Raw genomic sequence first — 17892 nt, 5'->3', positions numbered from 1 at the left:
GGGAAAGAGATTCAGCCAAGATCAAGTACTTGGCATCGGGCGTCTGAGGGTTTTGTCTCTGTAAATGTTGATGCGAAGTACGATATTAATATGAGGTCAGGAGCTACAGGTGTGGTAATCAGAGATGATAAAGGAAGATTTGTAGGCGCGGGATCCAAGCTCATTCCTTTTGCGCTTGACGCGGCAACAGCTGAAGCTCAAGCAGTTCTAGATGGTATTCATCTTGCAAATCAAATAGGCTGTCAGAAATTAGTTATTCAGTCTGATTGTGCAGGAGTTATTGATACTCTTCTGGAAGGCGGTTTCTCTGCGACAGTTGCTGCTCCAATATTCGAAGACATTTGTATTCAGGCGAGCTCTTTTGACAGAATCTTATTTATGCACGGTCCAAGGGAAGCAAATCGGGTAGCGCATACACTTGCACATGAATGTAGGCTAGATAGTTGTGTGTGGGCTGATGATCCACCTAGTTTTATTTTGCCGCTGTTGATTGACGATGTAAGCGTGATTTAATTTTAATAAAATTAGCCATGATGGCATTCTCTCAAAAAAAATGAGGCCTGCTCCTAGTTAAATACAAATTACTCTATTTTTTGCGGATAAATACAAATTTATATACAAATTACACACCTAGACTGCACTATGGACCTTTTCGTCAACTTAGCACATGGGATCAAGTTCGTCGGACGGTGAAAGTTGTTGCTCCAGTTCTTGCTTGCATATGCATGTTCACCCACAACCTTGTATTGCAATAGCAGGTTTGCCAAAGCAAACCTTTTTTGCTCCCTCCTGTTCTGTTGCTAGCAGGAGTTGGTTCTGAACTTGTGCTAACAACATTGCAACAAAAGCAAGGCTACTTGAACCAAAGTAACTTCTCTTTGTTTTCTCTTTTGCATGGCAATTAAATTGAATCGCATCAATATTTTTTTTCCTTCGGATATGTTTGGAAGATGAGTATTCCATCCTAAAGGGTTCCAACATTTAGACGGCAAATCCGTTCAGGAAAAAAATATGAAAATAATAATAAAGGGAACTGTAGCATGTTCTGGAAATCCCAAACATGAACAGGGATACCTGCACATCATTATCTTCTGCATGCGAAGTGCATGATAGAATGTTGTTTTGTCAAGCAAAAACTTAAATTACTGACAAATTGTAGGATACACCTGTCGTCAGTCATCACCCAAGACCTCACTGTACACCCATCATCAGCCTACCACTTGAAGAGCCAAGAACGAGAAGGTCGACATGGCATTAAGCTTCCCCAATGGGGATTAATGGTATGGGTCAGTGGAGTATGGAGTAGTGCATTCAGCTGTTTTTCTTTTTATTAGGCTAGTAGATCTTTTAGTGCGTCTAGAGTATGGATTGGTGGAGTTTTTTCTTTACTTTTCTTCTAGCTGGGTTTGGATCCTCCAATAGAACAACAGCTCTCAATCTTCGGCAGTTTCCAATCTTAGTGGTTTACTCTCACGTAGGCCAGCTCAAGATTAGAATTTTTGCTACAGAAACACAACACCGTGCATGGCCGTGCCCGTGCTAGAGGAGTAGAAGTGCTGCAGGAGCCAACGAACTGTCGTGAGGCATTGAGGGGAGATAGGAGATGAACAGGAGGACAGTAAATAAGAGATGTGCTGCAGCGTGATGAAGGCGGGAGGAGAAAAACTATCTGTCGGTGAAGTTGCCGTTGCGGAATGGTGGTCATCAATATATGAGGCTTTAATGCCCTGCAACCAATTCCCGTCGACGCGCCTGTCATTTCAATGCGTGAGGCTGTCATGTGGGCCATTTACTGAGGTTGCAATGGCAATACGAGCACTATACCAGTTGTTGTACGCTGACCAGGAAAAGGTTACACGACAACGACGTATTGTAGTAGCACGAATCACGTGGGCACGAGCGGTTCTGATAACGACCTCGCGTGGTTGCATGTACACACACGATTTATCGAATCAATCCTTGGTATATTTGATAACGTCTTTATGGGAAGGAACAAATCACAGTCAATCTCCAGCGAGCGAATCAACCAAATGCGAAGCACGCTTCCGACAGGATTTTATTATGACAACACAATCTTGGGAGGTAGGGCCCACTACCGGGATTGTTGAGCCTGAGCCAAAATGCATGCATGCCAAGGATGTAATGCCTTAAAATAAAAAATGAGACCAATTCAAGAGCTAACCCTTGTTGGTTTTTATTTATAAAAGAAACTCCGCGAGCACCGCGTGCAAGAGCCAAGGCTTGAATCCAGGTGGGCTGACAGCTACCCCAGCTGCTCAGGCAACGGGTCGACGCCCCATCCTAAAAAGAACAAATCAACAACTGATCACACCCACCCGCTGAATTTCAGGAGGCCCACGCCAGTTTCTTCTACACCCGAATTATCCTCAAACCGATCTAATCACATGGCCTAATCCCTTCATCTCCAGTCGGAAACCAAGCGCTCTGGCGTGCGCGCAATAGTCAACCACCAATCTCTAATTTGTTTACAAATATTTGGTAACACCACATATCATGGCTAATCTATAATCGATCTCTATAAATATTTGGCAACACCACATATCAGGCACACGTAATATCAGATATAAGTACTATGGCCCAATAAATATTAAGAAAAGAAATGAATCATATTAAATCTCTACAAGTTTGTGTTAGATATAAATGATGTTAAACCATATAGTAATATGTATGTCGCCGTTGCAATGCACGCGCACTTACCTAGTTAAATAGAAAAGACGACGCCAGGCAGTCCAGTGGAGGAGAAGAGCGGGTAGGGGAGAAACTGAGAAAGGGAGTTTACTAGTCTCAGTGCAGGTCGAATACTTGGTTTAGAAAATTTGGCATGCAAGACTAGAGAATTTGTCAGGTTTGATACGGGTGCCTCTTTGATGGCTATATGGCGGTTTTGTATTGGCCTACGGTGTCGGTGTGGCTGCGTGTACAGTACACACAAGACTTTGAGTCCACAAGAATATGATCATCATGCTGTTACACCACCTTTAAAGGCTTCCACACTGGGTCCATGTAATAACTATGGTAGGACAGTGCGACAGACAAAATCAGGTCCAGGCAGTATTAATTAACCACGGTGGGTGACAAGGTCGGTCCACAGTCAAAAGATGATTCATAGTACTTCCCTAACCGAGTATAAACTTTTTTTTTAGAAAAAGGAGGAAGACTCCCGGCCTCTGCATCTGGACGATGCATACGGCCATTTATTAATTATTCACACAAGACCTTATAAAGTCATACAACAATAAGATTAAAGGCACAACATCTGTCGCTACTCCTATCCAGTTGATGAAGGGATGCGGATAGTCTAGGCCTAATACCAAATAGACCTCACAGCCAAACCTAAACATCTAAGACCTGAGGTCCCAACCAGGACGCCTGCCGGGTATGGGGCAGCTACCAGTCCAGCACACTCCTCAACCAGGACGCCTGTCGGGCATGAGGCTGCCGCAGCCACCTGCCACCAATCCATCTTCAAAGCTGTACTATTGCATCTACCGTGCTAGGTCTCTCTGCCATCGACGCCAGACAGCGTCGTCCTCCTGGGCGAGTCCATCCTCGCACATCAAACGCCGAATCTGCACTGCGCCACGCCGTCGAGATCCGTTGTCATCAATGTGTAGGATGAAGCACCACTCCACCAAAAATGCCATCCGCTGGTCCCGCGAGGCCGAGTGCACCTCCAAGAATGCCGTCCCCAAGGGGGTAACGACACATGATTGCCGCCAATATCCGATCAGCTGTTCTAGGGTTTCCCCGGAGGTATTGAGTGGAGTTGGGAGCTTCACCTTGATGATGCCTTCAAGAAGGAAACGATGATAAGGGCATCGTCATCACCGGCTCCGGCCATCGACCGAAGACCAGGTTTTCACCCGGATCCGTCTCAAGTAATCCACCCAACAACTTGTGCCCCGTCTCGACCGCTTTCAAAGCCCCAGATCTAGCCGCCTAGATCCGGCGACCAACCGCAACAGCGGTGCCACCGTAGGAGCCCTGGTGCACCAGCCACTGCCTGAGTGTGCCACCACTGGAGCCTAGGAGGAGGGCTCCCACTCCGCCTCGCCAAGCCGCGAGAGCCGCCGAGATGGATCCCGCGCGCTCGTCACCGTCTCTGATCCGAACCAATCCGTAGATCAGATCGCCGTCACAGATCCGCCTTGAACAGGGACTACACCACGCCATGCCGTCGCGGGAAGCCCTAGCTTCACCAGCCGCTACCATCCAGGGCCGCTGCCCGGGATCCAGACAGAACATCGCCGCTGCCACCGGCCATGTTCCGCCGCCGCCGACCGGCCACTGCGAGCTCCGCCGCCATGACCATGCAAGCTCACCGAGCAGCCGGCACCACCAGATCTTCTATGAAGCCCACAGCTCCACCGCCTCCTCCCATCACCATGCCACCATTGCACCGTCCCCGGACGAACGGCCGCGCCGCCGCGACTCAGATCGGGGAGGAGGGCCCCTGCGCCACGGGTGACCCGCCTCACCCAATGCAACGCGGGAGGGAAGGGGGCCTCCGCCACCGCCGTCAGCCGCCCGGCGACCTCATCCAATGGCGGCGGAGGGGTGGGAGAGGTTGGTTGAGCCCGGCGGCGGTGGGGGGCGTCGCGGGGGCCCAACCGAGTATAAACTATGTATCGAAAGCAATATTACTGTGAGACAGTTTCCCAGTTGAGCCACCGGATTGACAAATGTGCGACAAATAACTTAACGTGGCAAAACAGTTCTTTTCAGGAGTAAGTCTACACAAAAGGACGCACTAGAGCGGCAAGAGTAACTTAACGTGGCAATATTACTGTATACGCAGATCACCCCCAAAGCAATTGTTACATTGTGTATGCATGATATTTGCTTGAATTACATGTTTTCAGGAAGCAAGAGTAAGCAAAACCCGGCCAACAAACTGCTCTTATCAAATTGAAACAGGTCATTCATCAAGCCACGGTCATCTTCACTCGGCATGAAGATATTAGATTCTCTGCTGCAAAATAGAAAAGGCGAGATCCTGGATTTTCTAATCTGTCACACATATGGAACTTCAGTTCTGGTCACTGACATTTGGTACCTTCATTTTGCCCTTGGTATCAGCTGGTACTTCATCATGGATCTCCAACATCGATACTGCCGAATCATGCCCAATCATAACCCTAATAGATAGAAGAATATGTGCTTTAATTTACAGGCTGGTAGGAAGTGAAACACCGAAAAATAAGACTATGGTGCGGATATGGCAACAATACACAGTAAAACACAAGAACATCAAAATACCGGTTACCTTCTTGACCCCACCAAAGCGGCAAGACCACAAACACCTCGATGACAGCCAATGTTAAGGATTCTCTCAAGCCTGGGGAACATGAATCACCACTTAATACGTATATGACAGTGCATCCCATTGTGAATTACTACGTGTTACAATAGAGTCATAGTGTAAGCAAAGATGAGGATTACAGTGTAAACTACTGCATTATAGTGTAATGTATAGTAGAATTACAGTGTAATTTTTGAACATATACAGTAGAATTACAGTAATTTACATTAGCCACACGGTTGCTCAAGCAAGGCGGTAGCACTTTGTGCCAATGTCGATGTAGCCGAGAGCGTAGGGTGGTGTAGCCGTTGTTGAGTAGCCGTGCGAGGGACACCGTGGTCGATGTCGAGTCGGGGTGGCCGGTGTCGAGGTAGTCGCCGTGGACCGGGAAGAAGAGCGGCGGCGGCCTGAGGAGGCAGCAGCGGCGGCTGGGTCAGAAGCGCGGCGACGGTGCTCGAAATAGGCGAGAAAGAACCCGACAGCGTGACAAAGTGTGGCGCGGACGGTGGCGTTCCCGTGCCAAGGAAGGCGGCGCGGCGCATATCACTTGAAGTCGACGCGCATGGATGGCGGTGGACTGTGGGCCGTAGCGCTAGGGCGCGAAGGGGTGACGCTGCGGCAGTGGGCAGGTCGGGGTGACGGTGGCGAAGACCTCATGGCGGTTGCAGGGATCGCATGCAATGCTCGCTACGGCCCGACGGGGCGACGCAGCGGCAACGCGAGGGTCGGTGCAGCCTCGTGGACGACCTGGAGCGGACGGTCTCGGTGCGGCGGTTGACTGTGAGCCGCGGCACTACGGCCCGAAGGGCCAAGGCAGCGGCAACGCGCGAGTTGGTGCAACCACGAAAACGGCCTCAGGGCAGCGGTGGGGACCACGGGTCGCGGCGCTACGGCCGAAGGGGCAGCGGCGACGCGGATCGGTGTAGCCACGAGGAGAACCATGGGGTGGCGGCGCTGCGGCCCGACGGGGCGACGCAGCGGCAGCCCATTGCTCCGTCAGTGGAGGGGCGCGTTGAACTCGGGGACAGGGCGGTGACGCCCGGCTTAAAGCGACGGGTGGGCAGAGGCGGGAACAACGACCATGGTAGGCCGCCGTGTCGCGCGAGGCCGCCGGGTCGGAGAAGAGGCCGAGTGACGCGCTGGTGTCGGAGTAGGGCGCACGGTGGTCGACGGCGGTGGCAGGCGACGCAAATAGATGAAGCATGGATTGGAAAACTAAAAAGAAACACCGATCAAAGCGACCGGCGAGAGAGAGAAAAACCCGAAGCAAGGGCTTGGGAAAAAGACTCTCTGGGGCAGCCGGTCAACACGACCTTCGGACGAACCGTAGGTACGGGTGGCATGGCCCCCGACGGCGGTCATGGAGGTCGACTGTCCCGGGGGCGGAGCGCGGGTGCGAAAGCGGCGTAGGCTAAGGTTTAGGATCGAGATAAGGCATGTTAGAAGGGAGAGAGAGGGATTGGTAAAATTGTTTGATTATATTGCTAGAGCCTTTTGGGCATTTATATATAGAAGTACAATAATCTACTCGAAATACAAGATAAGATATAATAATATCCTACGCTATCCTATCTTTTCTAATAATCAATATATTCAATACTGTAGATGTGGGCGGGTCTCTCGGAAACACTTTGCGAGCCCGATAAGAACCAAACAATGCTAGAGCTGAAAAAAAAACCAGTCCTGCACAAATCTCAACACAGGGACCAAATGGACAAAAAAAGAATGAAAGCAAATTAGTTTCATCTGACTGAAAATTATCAAACCGTAAATAAAATGAGAAATATAGGATGTGTACTAGTCTAGTAGGATACTTTGTACAAGAAAATCTCATCTATAGAAAAAACAATATAAGCCCTAGTCTTCGCTCCTCCTTCAAAAAAGAAAGATAGGGTTTTTGCCTTTCGCCGGCGCCGCCGTAGGTCCGCCTCGTCTCCGGTGGCCCTAGGGTCATGGGGGCACGGTGGATCCTGCCAAGGGCCGGCGGGAGGGCTCCGTTTTCAGTCTTTTTTTCTGTCTTGTTAGGATTTGTGTCCTGCTCAGGAAGGCGAGACGGCGGCGGCTTCCTGAAGATGGAATAAAGGTCTCCCCACCTGGCCCCCGTTCCGGCGGTGCATCTAGCATCATTGGTGGGCATGTGGAGGTGTGTCTCCGGCGGATCTATCTTTGGTGGATTTGCTCGCATCTCGTTGTTATTCGTCTATGTTCATCTGTCTTCGGGTTGAATCCTTCCAACCTACGTTATTCTTCATCGGCGGCGGTTGCTGTTCTGGTGCGCTGGTCCTATGGGACCTTAGCACGACGACTTCCCGACTGTCTACTACAACAAGTTGTGCCCGACTCCGGCGATGGAGGGGTGATGACGGCGGCGCGCCTTCGGCTCGCTTCAATGCCTGTAGTCGTCGCTAGGTGGTCTATGGATCTAGAGTAATTTTTATTTCTGATGTTCGTTGTACTGCCATGATTGAAGATGAATAGATTGGAAGTTTTTCGAAAAAAGAAAAAACAATATAAAATACAAGAATTTCTACTGTAGTTCTTGAGTGGAAACTGCAAACAGTTGAATGTTGATTAATAAAATCCAGCTCCGCCACTGCAGTCGATGCACATGGGCTGATGGGCATTCGCACGATTAGCCTCGTTAATTTTGGTGTCAACGACTGGATCTGCACGCAAAGCTAGCTCGATCGCTCTGACTCCATACACGAACAAATCATGCATGACTTAAGCTGTAGTAGTAGTTCGCTAGATGCAAGGTAATTCAATTGGTTAGCTCGGTCGACAGCCCTCACATACATGCATGTTTGCTTAGTTAAGAGCTTGAGATCAGGCCATGTTCTCGATCGACTCCACCGTGAAAATTTAAATTAGCTGCACAACAGCTAGGCAATTAATATGCCTTGAATAAGTGTATCGGCATCTTCCATGTGAAATTGCCAATCTCGATCTTCATAGTATACTGATGACGTGTTTTCTTTTACAGTTTGTCTAGTTCACGTTTAGATGTTTTTAAGGATGTTATATCTAAACTCCCACAAATATATCATGCAGCAACAAGAAACAAAAAAATAGGACAAAAAAATAGACCATAAACAGAGTGAACATTAGTTTAGATGTGACATAACTATGTCATATCTAGATGTGTCCTAGACAGACCCTTTCTTTTACTTCACATTGTACGTACTGCTTTCAGTTTGTAAAGCCAGATCTTCGTAATATTAATGATTTTGTGTTTTTTTACTACACATTGTTTTTTTTCTACTTCACATTTATAATGATGATGTGTTTTTTACGTGATTTTTCTAATGTTCTGACAGACATTGTTTACTGGACTTAGGCAGATTACTGGCCAGACTTATAGCTCAGAGAAGACTAGAGGGATCGATCGAAGTACTACTAATTAAGATCGACTAGTCGTCAATCCGTGCATTTGCACGGGCTAGCATTATACATATATATTTATACTATAGTTTAGGGAACAGGAAATATGTACAGAAAATTGAAGTGTACTCGACATTTTTAATGTTGTAATAGACTTCATCATATGTAGCAAACATAAATAATATTCCTTCAATCGTTCGTAATTCTGCAATAAAATGCAAGAAAATAATAAGAATCTTTGATTACTTTATAATCAACTATGGAAAACTGACCATGAAAGTACACATAGCGGGTCAGATAACAATAACATAGAAAAAAAAACTGCCAAGGCGAATGTAAAACCCAGTCTTAATGGTATTTGTGTAACTAATAGCTTGGAAGTTTATTGACATAAACGTATCCTTGCAGAACCAAAGATGTATAGAAAAATATAACTGTAGTAACATGATAAAACTAACCAATGTGTAGATTTGTTTGATAAATTGAATTATCAAAGTGACCTAAACTTGATTGATATGAAAAAGAAAAGATGTGAACTGGGATGCGAGTACTATACTTGTGTGTCAATATAGCCATAATTTAAATGCCAGATCATCATGGCCAACCACCATGAGCCAACTATGTTATGTGTTAAAAGTCTTACCGTCAAGTATGTGAAAAAATGTCCTCTATTTTATCAAACAGAAGTATGATTTTGAAATAAGCATGTACGCATGAAGAATGAACCATAGACAAATTTTCATTAGTACACAACTTACAGAAGAGAACCACTATGTACATTTTTACGCCAAATCAAAATCTCGAGCAACAACCTTCAAGACTATCGTATGGACATATGTCGAAGAACGCTGATTAAATTCAGCTAACTGCATATGCTATGCATAAAAGATTGTATGACATAATTGCGTTGTTGGATTATACTCCCTCCGGTTTCTAAATATAAGCCATTTTTGAGATTTCAATATGGACTACATACGGATGTATATAGACATATTTTAAAGTGTAGACTAACTCATTTTGTTTGGTATGTAGTCTATAGTGGAATCTCTAAAATGTCGTATATTTAGAAATGGAGGGCTAATTATAAGAAATCCATGATTCTATAGATCAACATTGGAGAAGCTTTGGCCTGTATTACTTTTCTCCATTTCATAGGTTGATATGACATGAAGACCTCAGGTATTCTTAAAGTACATCAATGGATCTGATTAATTATACCTCTAAATAATAAAAGAGTAAAAATCAACTATGAGGATTAGAATCGAATTAATTAGTGCAGGCAGGTAGAATTGCAGTATTTTTTTGATATGTACATAATTCAGGGATCCTTATGGCTCATGCACTTGAAGCATCTCACTTATCTCCAAGAAATATGGCTTGTAATACCAAATATTAAACATATCCATCCTATTGAATAAAAACTTACTTGTCAGTGTTGCTGCACAAATTTGATGGTTCTTCTCTGAAAAATAAAGAAGAATGACAAATTACACTGGAATCAAGTTGTTCCATGATAACAATAACATATTGTACTTTGCTATCTTTTTTTCTAGCTGAACAAAAGGTCTTGGAAGGAACTGGTATATAACAAAATTTGCAGATCAAGTACATGCATGGTCGCCAAGAACTTTATTGTGTAATTTCGTCGATATAGGCAAGTTTATTCCTCCCCTATGCAATGTAAAGAAGAGTTGACATCGTCCTGTAAGTTATGGCTTGCTACGTCATGTAATTTCATTGCATAATTATTTTTTATTTAAAAACATACAATCAACCGTTAGACAAAATATAATATGTTAGCTTACATATCACAGATATCAATGCATAAACCTGACTTGAACACTTGTTAACTTCCTCTTCTTGATATGATGGAGAAATCAAGCAGCCACAACAACAAATTTTTTTTTTAGTCTGTCATGATGTAACTACTCTGAAAGCAAAATCAAGATATTACAAATAGATCCTGACAGATCGATATTCATATTTTTTTGCGGGGGAAATACTTGTATTACTCAATAATCAAGTCATTACAATCACCTTTAGCAATCTCTACCACCTCCGGAGGACCTGACCCAATCCAGGTCAAAGTTCTACCCTCCACTCTCCCAAAGACAGCTAGACAATCACTAGCTTTATTTTGAACTCGTGAAACGTGAGTAATACAAGTAGATCGAAGACTAACAAGATATCTAATCTCATTAATAAGGGAAGCATAAACAGATTGATCCTTGCCAGCACAAGTGATCATGGCCACCGCCTCCGAAGAATCCATCTCAATTGCAATAGGAAGATTTGACCTCTGAATAGATATCGAAAGCCCCTCCATGCATGCACATAACTCCACTTCCAGAGCATCTCTGCAAAAATACAAAACTCTGCAGGCTGAGAATATAATGTCACCATTCGAATCCCGGAGGATCATTCCAGCCCCCACTGCTCCACAAGAATCGTAGGACCCGTCTGTATTTAGTTTAACCCAGTCCGTGCTCGGTCTAGACCATCTGAACTCCGGGGATGCAGCTCTGCCCAGCGTAGGCAAAGAACCGAAGACCACAATGGACTTGCCCTTAATTGGGTCTATGTTCGAGTTCAGATTGATCGCCACCAGAGACTCCAGGTAGCTTTGCAAGAAACGAACCGAAACATCCAGTGGTGGGGCTGGCTTTTGATGTGTTATCTCATTCCGGACAAACCAGCTCCGCTAAAAGGTCATAAGCATCATGCTTCGCTCAATTTCACTTAATTGTGATAGTGCATTTGGCAGCCACTCCTTCCCACTATTTATCAGATTATCAATACTGGGTAACCTCCATACCTTGGCCATCTCTTGATACAAGTCTCGCCCAAACTGGCAACGCACAAAGGGGTGAAAATTATCTTCCTCCTCAACACCACAAACTGGACAGATGCTAGTCACTTCTAGTCTAATTTTAAGCTTTTTCCGCCAAGTGGGTAGCCCATCAGTCGCTACTCGCCAAGGAAAGTTCTTGACAGTAGGAGGCGCCACACTTTTCCATATGTATGACCAGCATGCTCTGCTCCCATCTGGACAAGAGCTAGATGAGGACGCCCTCTCTCTATGTGCTTCATCAAACGCCAGCATATAAGCACTTTTTACTGTGAACACTCCTAGCTTATTGGGACCCCATGCAATAACATCTTCGGCCTGCCTCGGAGATACTCTAATCTTTAGAATTTCGTTGACGTCCGCGGCAAGAAAGTACTGCGACAGTAACTGCCCCTTCCAGGATCCATTCTCATTCAGGAAATCAGAGACATAGCGCAGACGACATCTGCCTTGCAATGAGATGGGCTTATATGAGTAAGGCCTCGGGATCCAGTTGTTGCACCAAACTCGTATGCTTCTGCCATTGCCCACACGCCAAACCAAACCCTTCTTTAACAAATCCAAACCGTGACTTATTGCCTGCCAGGAAGAGGAAGCATTTCTGATGAAAACCGTATCCTCAAGCTTGCCCTTTGGATATTATCTTGCTTTCAGAACTTGTGCACATAAACTGTCCGGCCTAGAGATCAATCTCCACGCCTGCCGAGCCAAAAGCGCCTGGTTAAACAATCGAAAATCTCGAAAACCTGCACCGCCTCTATCCTTTGGCTGCATGAGATGGTCCCACCCTCTCCAATGGACCTTCCTTTTCCCTTTTGCCGAACCCCAATAAAAGTTCCTAACCATTCTTGTAAGATCATCGCATACTGAAAATGGCAATTTGAAAACCCCCACGATATAAGTTGGCAGCGCCTGTGCAGCAGCTTTCACTAATACCTCCCTCCCGGGCTGGGCAAGTTGACCATCTCCCCACTGAATAAGGCGTTTTGTCAAGCTTGTCTGAAGGTTTTGGAACTTCCCCTTAGACATGCGTCCCTCAGGAGTAGGTAGGCCCAAATACTTCTCCTCAAAAATCAGACTTTGCACTCGCAGCACCTGCCGAACCTCATCTTGAACTGTGTTCGGACAAGAAGAACCAAAGAACATGGAACATTTATCATAGTTAAGACTTTGCCCAGTGGCCGCACCATACATGTCTAAAGCTTCCTTAACACTCTCTTCCTGATCTCTAGTTGCCTCGAAAAACAACAAGGTATCATCAGCGAATAACAAGTGAGATATACCTGGAGCTCGCCTGCACACTCTCACCGGAGTAATAAGACCAGTAGCCACTCTTTTTTTAGGATCGCAGAAAGCCTATCCGCCACAAATAGGAATAAGAATGGTGAAAGGGGATCACCTTGCCGAAGCCCACGCATCGGAGCAAATGAATCCAAGAGAGTTCCGTTTAATTTGACAGAATATCTCACCGATGTGACACAAGTCATAATCCAGTCTATCCATTGTTGAGAGAACCCCAACTTTTGCATCACTTGCCTCAAGAATCCCCAGTCCACCCTATCATATGCTTTGGAGAGATAAAGATTATATGCACAAAAGCTCTTTGTGGGGTCATTTTCCTGTTTGATGTAGTGTAAGCACTCAAAGGCAATTAGCGCATTATCAGTAATCATCCTACCCGGTATGAACGCACTCTGTTCATCTGAGATTAGGTTGTCCAAGAGAGGACGGAGCCTATTTACCAAACACTTAGATATGACCTTGTAAATCACATTGCACAGGCTAATTGGCCTATACTCAGACAATTTTGTAGGATTGGCAACTTTCGGTATGAGGACAATTGTCGTTGAGTTAACTCCCTCTGGCATCACACCCGTCCCAAAGAAGTCCTTAACAACCACAATCACACTGTCCTTGAGAGTCGCCCAATTCTTCTGAAAGAATCTGGCAGGAAAACCATCAGGCCCCGGCGCCTTAAGTGGTCCTATCTAAAAAAGTGCGGCAGAAATTTCCTTGTTACTAAACGGGGCACACAGCTTGATATTGTCCTCCTCCGTGACCAGTGCTTCAAAGAGATCAACCACATGGCCTGCATCGAGGTTAACATCCGCTGTGAAGATATCACGGAAATACTCGTTCGCTAACTTACCCATAGATGCCAAATCTGAGTGGACCGCCCCAATACTATCTGTTAACTGCCCGATTTTGTTTTTCCGAGCCCTCCACACTGCCTTACTATGAAAAAACTTTGTGTTACAATCGCCCTCCTTAAGCCATGAAATTCTCGATCTTTGGAGCCAGATCATCTCCTCTTGGTACAAAAGCTCATTCATCCTGTTTGTCACTTTCCTTATTTCTTGTCTGTCCGCATTCATATGCATGAGCTCCTCTAGCCGTGACCGGGACTTAGCTAATTCCTTTGTTACATTTCCGAACTTTCTACACCAAGACCCAAGCGACACCATCGTCTTGGTTAGCGCCTCTCGCAGCTGCACCAAATTTTGAACGTTTCTAGCAGACTCCCAAGCATTCTTGATGACCTCCGGGAGCGTCGAGTCCCGCTCCTAGAAAATCTCATACTGGTGCTAAATAGGCCCAACTGGTCCTGAGTCCGCCTCGCCTTTGAGCAGTACTGCCACATGGTCCGAACAAGGACTAAGAATATGATGTATGGAAGCAAAAGAGAATAGATTTCTCCACTCATTTGTTGCAACGGCCCTATCAAGCCTCACCCTGACATTGTTCGTGCCGCTTCTTTTATTGTCATAGGTGAAAGGGACCCCCGAAAAACCCAAGTCTACAAAGCCACAAACTTCAAGCGCATCCCTGAATGATATCATCTGTGGCTCCGGCCTTGGTGTAGCTAAAAAGTGTTCAAAATCCCACATTGCTTCGTTAAAATCCCCGATAACCAACCACAGAAGATCATTTACAGATTTTAAATTCTGTAATTTTGCCCACATGAGATGTCGATTCTCTACCCGCGGTTCTCCATATACGAACGTAATTCTCCATTGCTCCGCCCCTTCCTGCACCCGAACTAGAGCATCGACGTGACGATCGTCTTTGTCTAGCACTTCCACCACACAATTTTCATGCCAATATACTGCCAATCCACCGCTCATGCCAAAACTGTCAACGCCACAAAAACCCTTCAGGCCCAGCCGACCTCTCAACCTCTTCATCTTCGCTTCCTTCTGTCTCGTTTCACACAAGAACACAAACATGGGGGAATGTGACCTACATAAGGTCGTCAGCGCACGAACTGTCCGGGAATTCCCCCCTCCCCGGCAGTTCCAGCTTAAGCAATTCATTGGGCCCGGTGGTCCTCCGTTTCGGAGGCCGCCTCATAATATGTACCCATGTCCACTTCGCCAACCATCTCCTCCCCACTCCCACTATGTCACAGCCTCTTCACCATGGGGTTCTTGCCCGGTGGAGCCAGCCGCAGTCGGGCTCGGGCGCCCAATCCCGGCGCCGTTCTCAATAAGGAGCACTGTATCAGCCACCTTCCCTCCCATATTAGGGACTAGCTGCCCACGGAAGTTAATAGTACCATCATCTCTGACGAGTCTTTTACGAACCGAGAGTTCCTGTTCCAGCCCGACTTGCTCGCCCTCCTCAACAACTCCCTCAGCTTGACTCGGATGCACTCCAGCGCCCCTACCTCCAGCCCCAAAGCTTCTCCCTCCTCTTTCACCTCTGCCTCTGCCACGTCTTCTACCACCTCGTACTCCCTCCCCCGAGGCATTATCTCCTCTACGCGAATCAGACCAAGCACCTCGACCTCCTCTTGTGCCACTGTTTATTGGTTCACCACTCCAATGCAAATAGTCACCCCATTCACACGACGATGGATCGTGTATCCCATCGCCACATTCCTCAACCACGTGACCCATACATCCACAAAAGAAACAGAAATCAGGCAACTTCTCATAGTAAACGGGGTATTTCTTCCTCTCCTTCAAATTAAGTGATTGGCACAAATCTCACCAAAGGTTTATTAACATTATCAAACACCCTAACCCTTATGTAGCTCTAAGGATTGATCTTGCCTTCATTGACCATCACCGTAAACGGAGCTCCCCTACCTTCTTTGCAACCTTCTCGGCCAGTTATTTCTTCCTCGTTAGCCCGTCTGGCAGGCCCTTGATCCTTGCCCATATTGGATACATGTCCAACGAGTAATCAGAGACATTAGTAAACCCATCATATTCAACCAAAACCACCGGATCTCTCCTAAACTGCCACGGTCCTCCTTCCATAACCCTCTTCCAGTCTCCCAAACAATGACATTGCGCCAAGAACAAATTAGGTCCCTTGATATTGAACGTCACACCTTGAGCACACACCCAAGCATTCCTCATGGAGTTTAACAGGGCCGCGTAACTGAACGGGCGTAGGGTATGAACCCTAAAGAGAGCCAGCCACCTCACATCCCTGATTAACTCATCAACCTCCCCTGAAAGATCTAGGTCTTCCTCCTCCTCACCATGTAAGTTTAGGCCTTCAAACGCATCCTCCAGATTCGAATCTGGGCCATGATGATCCCAATTTTCCTCCTCATCCCCTTCCACCCGATCATCCTCCATGCCCCTCACTTCCTCCGCTCCTCCCGCGGCCACCCTCGCCGCCGATGCCGACGGGGCTTGATTCTCTCCAGCCCCCAAGGACTTCCGCCCTAACTCCTCCGCCTGCGCTTCCTTCGACCCCCCTGCCCCGCGATCTCCGTCCCCTACCTCCATGCTACCGGTGTACCAGGACGATTGCCTCGGGACGAACCGAACACCAGCAAAAGCTGAGCAATCCGGCCGGCTTTCACGTGGGAATTTTGTGGACTTTGGCGGCGCCGCCGAAGGAAGAGGTAGACCCTAATATTCATGTTATTACCCATGTGGCAGCCTATATGCGAGTAATTCTTTTCTAACTTATTGTAGATATATATCCCATATACGTGCAGTTAGCAATTTATACATCTGCCAATGGAAGCAACACAAAGGAATCGAAGGTGAGAAAATAAAGAACATACTCTGAATTTTTATGGGTGCTTGTAGTGCACCGAGAGCATGCCGGAGGCCGAGGCCGGTGTGTTATCTCTCCAGCGCACCAGGCCGACACCGGAATGCTGACCAACGCCTAGTTATCCGACATGTTGGCGCTGATGCGTTTTGCTGCCGTACAAAACCATCGGCCAAGCTCATGAAATTCATTAACCTATGATGTAGAGTGCGCGTGTTTCCGGCTGATTGAAAGTTAGCTAACCTTGAACAGAATCAATCCATTAGCCTGCATGCAAAGCTAGATCATATACTTGTATGTCTCTGCAGAATCAGCAAAAACATGTACGTCTTGTGCAGCCACGCATGCTGTCTCAATTGGAGGCCGTCCAATCGACACTCAGATCGTGTAGCTGCGCTCGCCGATGATGGGAGTGCCCGGCGACAGTCATCCATGGTGTCAAGACGGTGAACAGGTGGGCCAGCACTAGTAGAAAAGGGCCATTTGTTCCGGTTCATAAGGCCCATCTGTTCCGGTTGGGGAACCGGGTAAAGTGTCGTTAATAATTCCCTAGGCCTTTAGTCCCGGTTCTTATACCGGGACAGATGGGCCCCCACGTGGCCGCTCCGGCGAGCCAAGGCAGGATGGCCTTTGGTCCCGGTTGGTGCTACTAACCGGGACCAATAAGCTTCCACGCGTCAGCATTTCAGGGGCTGTGTTTTTTTGAAAGGAGTTGGTTTAGGGGGTTAATTTATGTTGTTATAGGTAGCTAATAGAGATATGTGTCCTCTCTTATCTCCATGCTACTTCTATACTGCTATTTCTAAACATGACTTAGATTGAAGTGAGGCAACATGTGGTGCATATCGAAAGTAATACTAATCCTAACTTGATCAAGTTTGGATTGTACTACTTTCAACATGCACCACATGCATGTTGCCTTCACTTCAATCCAATCCATGTTAATTTCACACACAGATATATAATAACTCTTCATGCTCGCATCATGCATCATCATAATAACAAGTCCTATTAATCATCATCATACAACTTTACTCGTTATTAATAACAAGTCATACGATTATCATCTTGATAGTCATCGAACCAACCCTACCTAATTGTTCTTAGCACATGATCATCAGTATTAGGTAGGACCTAAATATCCTACTTAAGGTAAAATAGCATAAAACAATATAGACCCTGACTCTCCATTATGGAGAATGGAGATCATCCTCTCGCCAATTCTTGCGCGGCGCTTCCTTTTGCTTCGAAGAACCTCCTTACGACTGTCCATACATTTTTTTCCATTCTCTGATTTTCATGTCTCCACTTCTTTTAGAAA

This window comes from Triticum urartu, chromosome 7 (assembly GCF_003073215.2).
Source record: "Triticum urartu cultivar G1812 chromosome 7, Tu2.1, whole genome shotgun sequence".
NCBI lineage: Eukaryota > Viridiplantae > Streptophyta > Magnoliopsida > Poales > Poaceae > Triticum > Triticum urartu.
The sequence above is the reverse complement of the archived record's forward strand: the minus strand, read 5'-3'. Positions refer to the sequence as shown.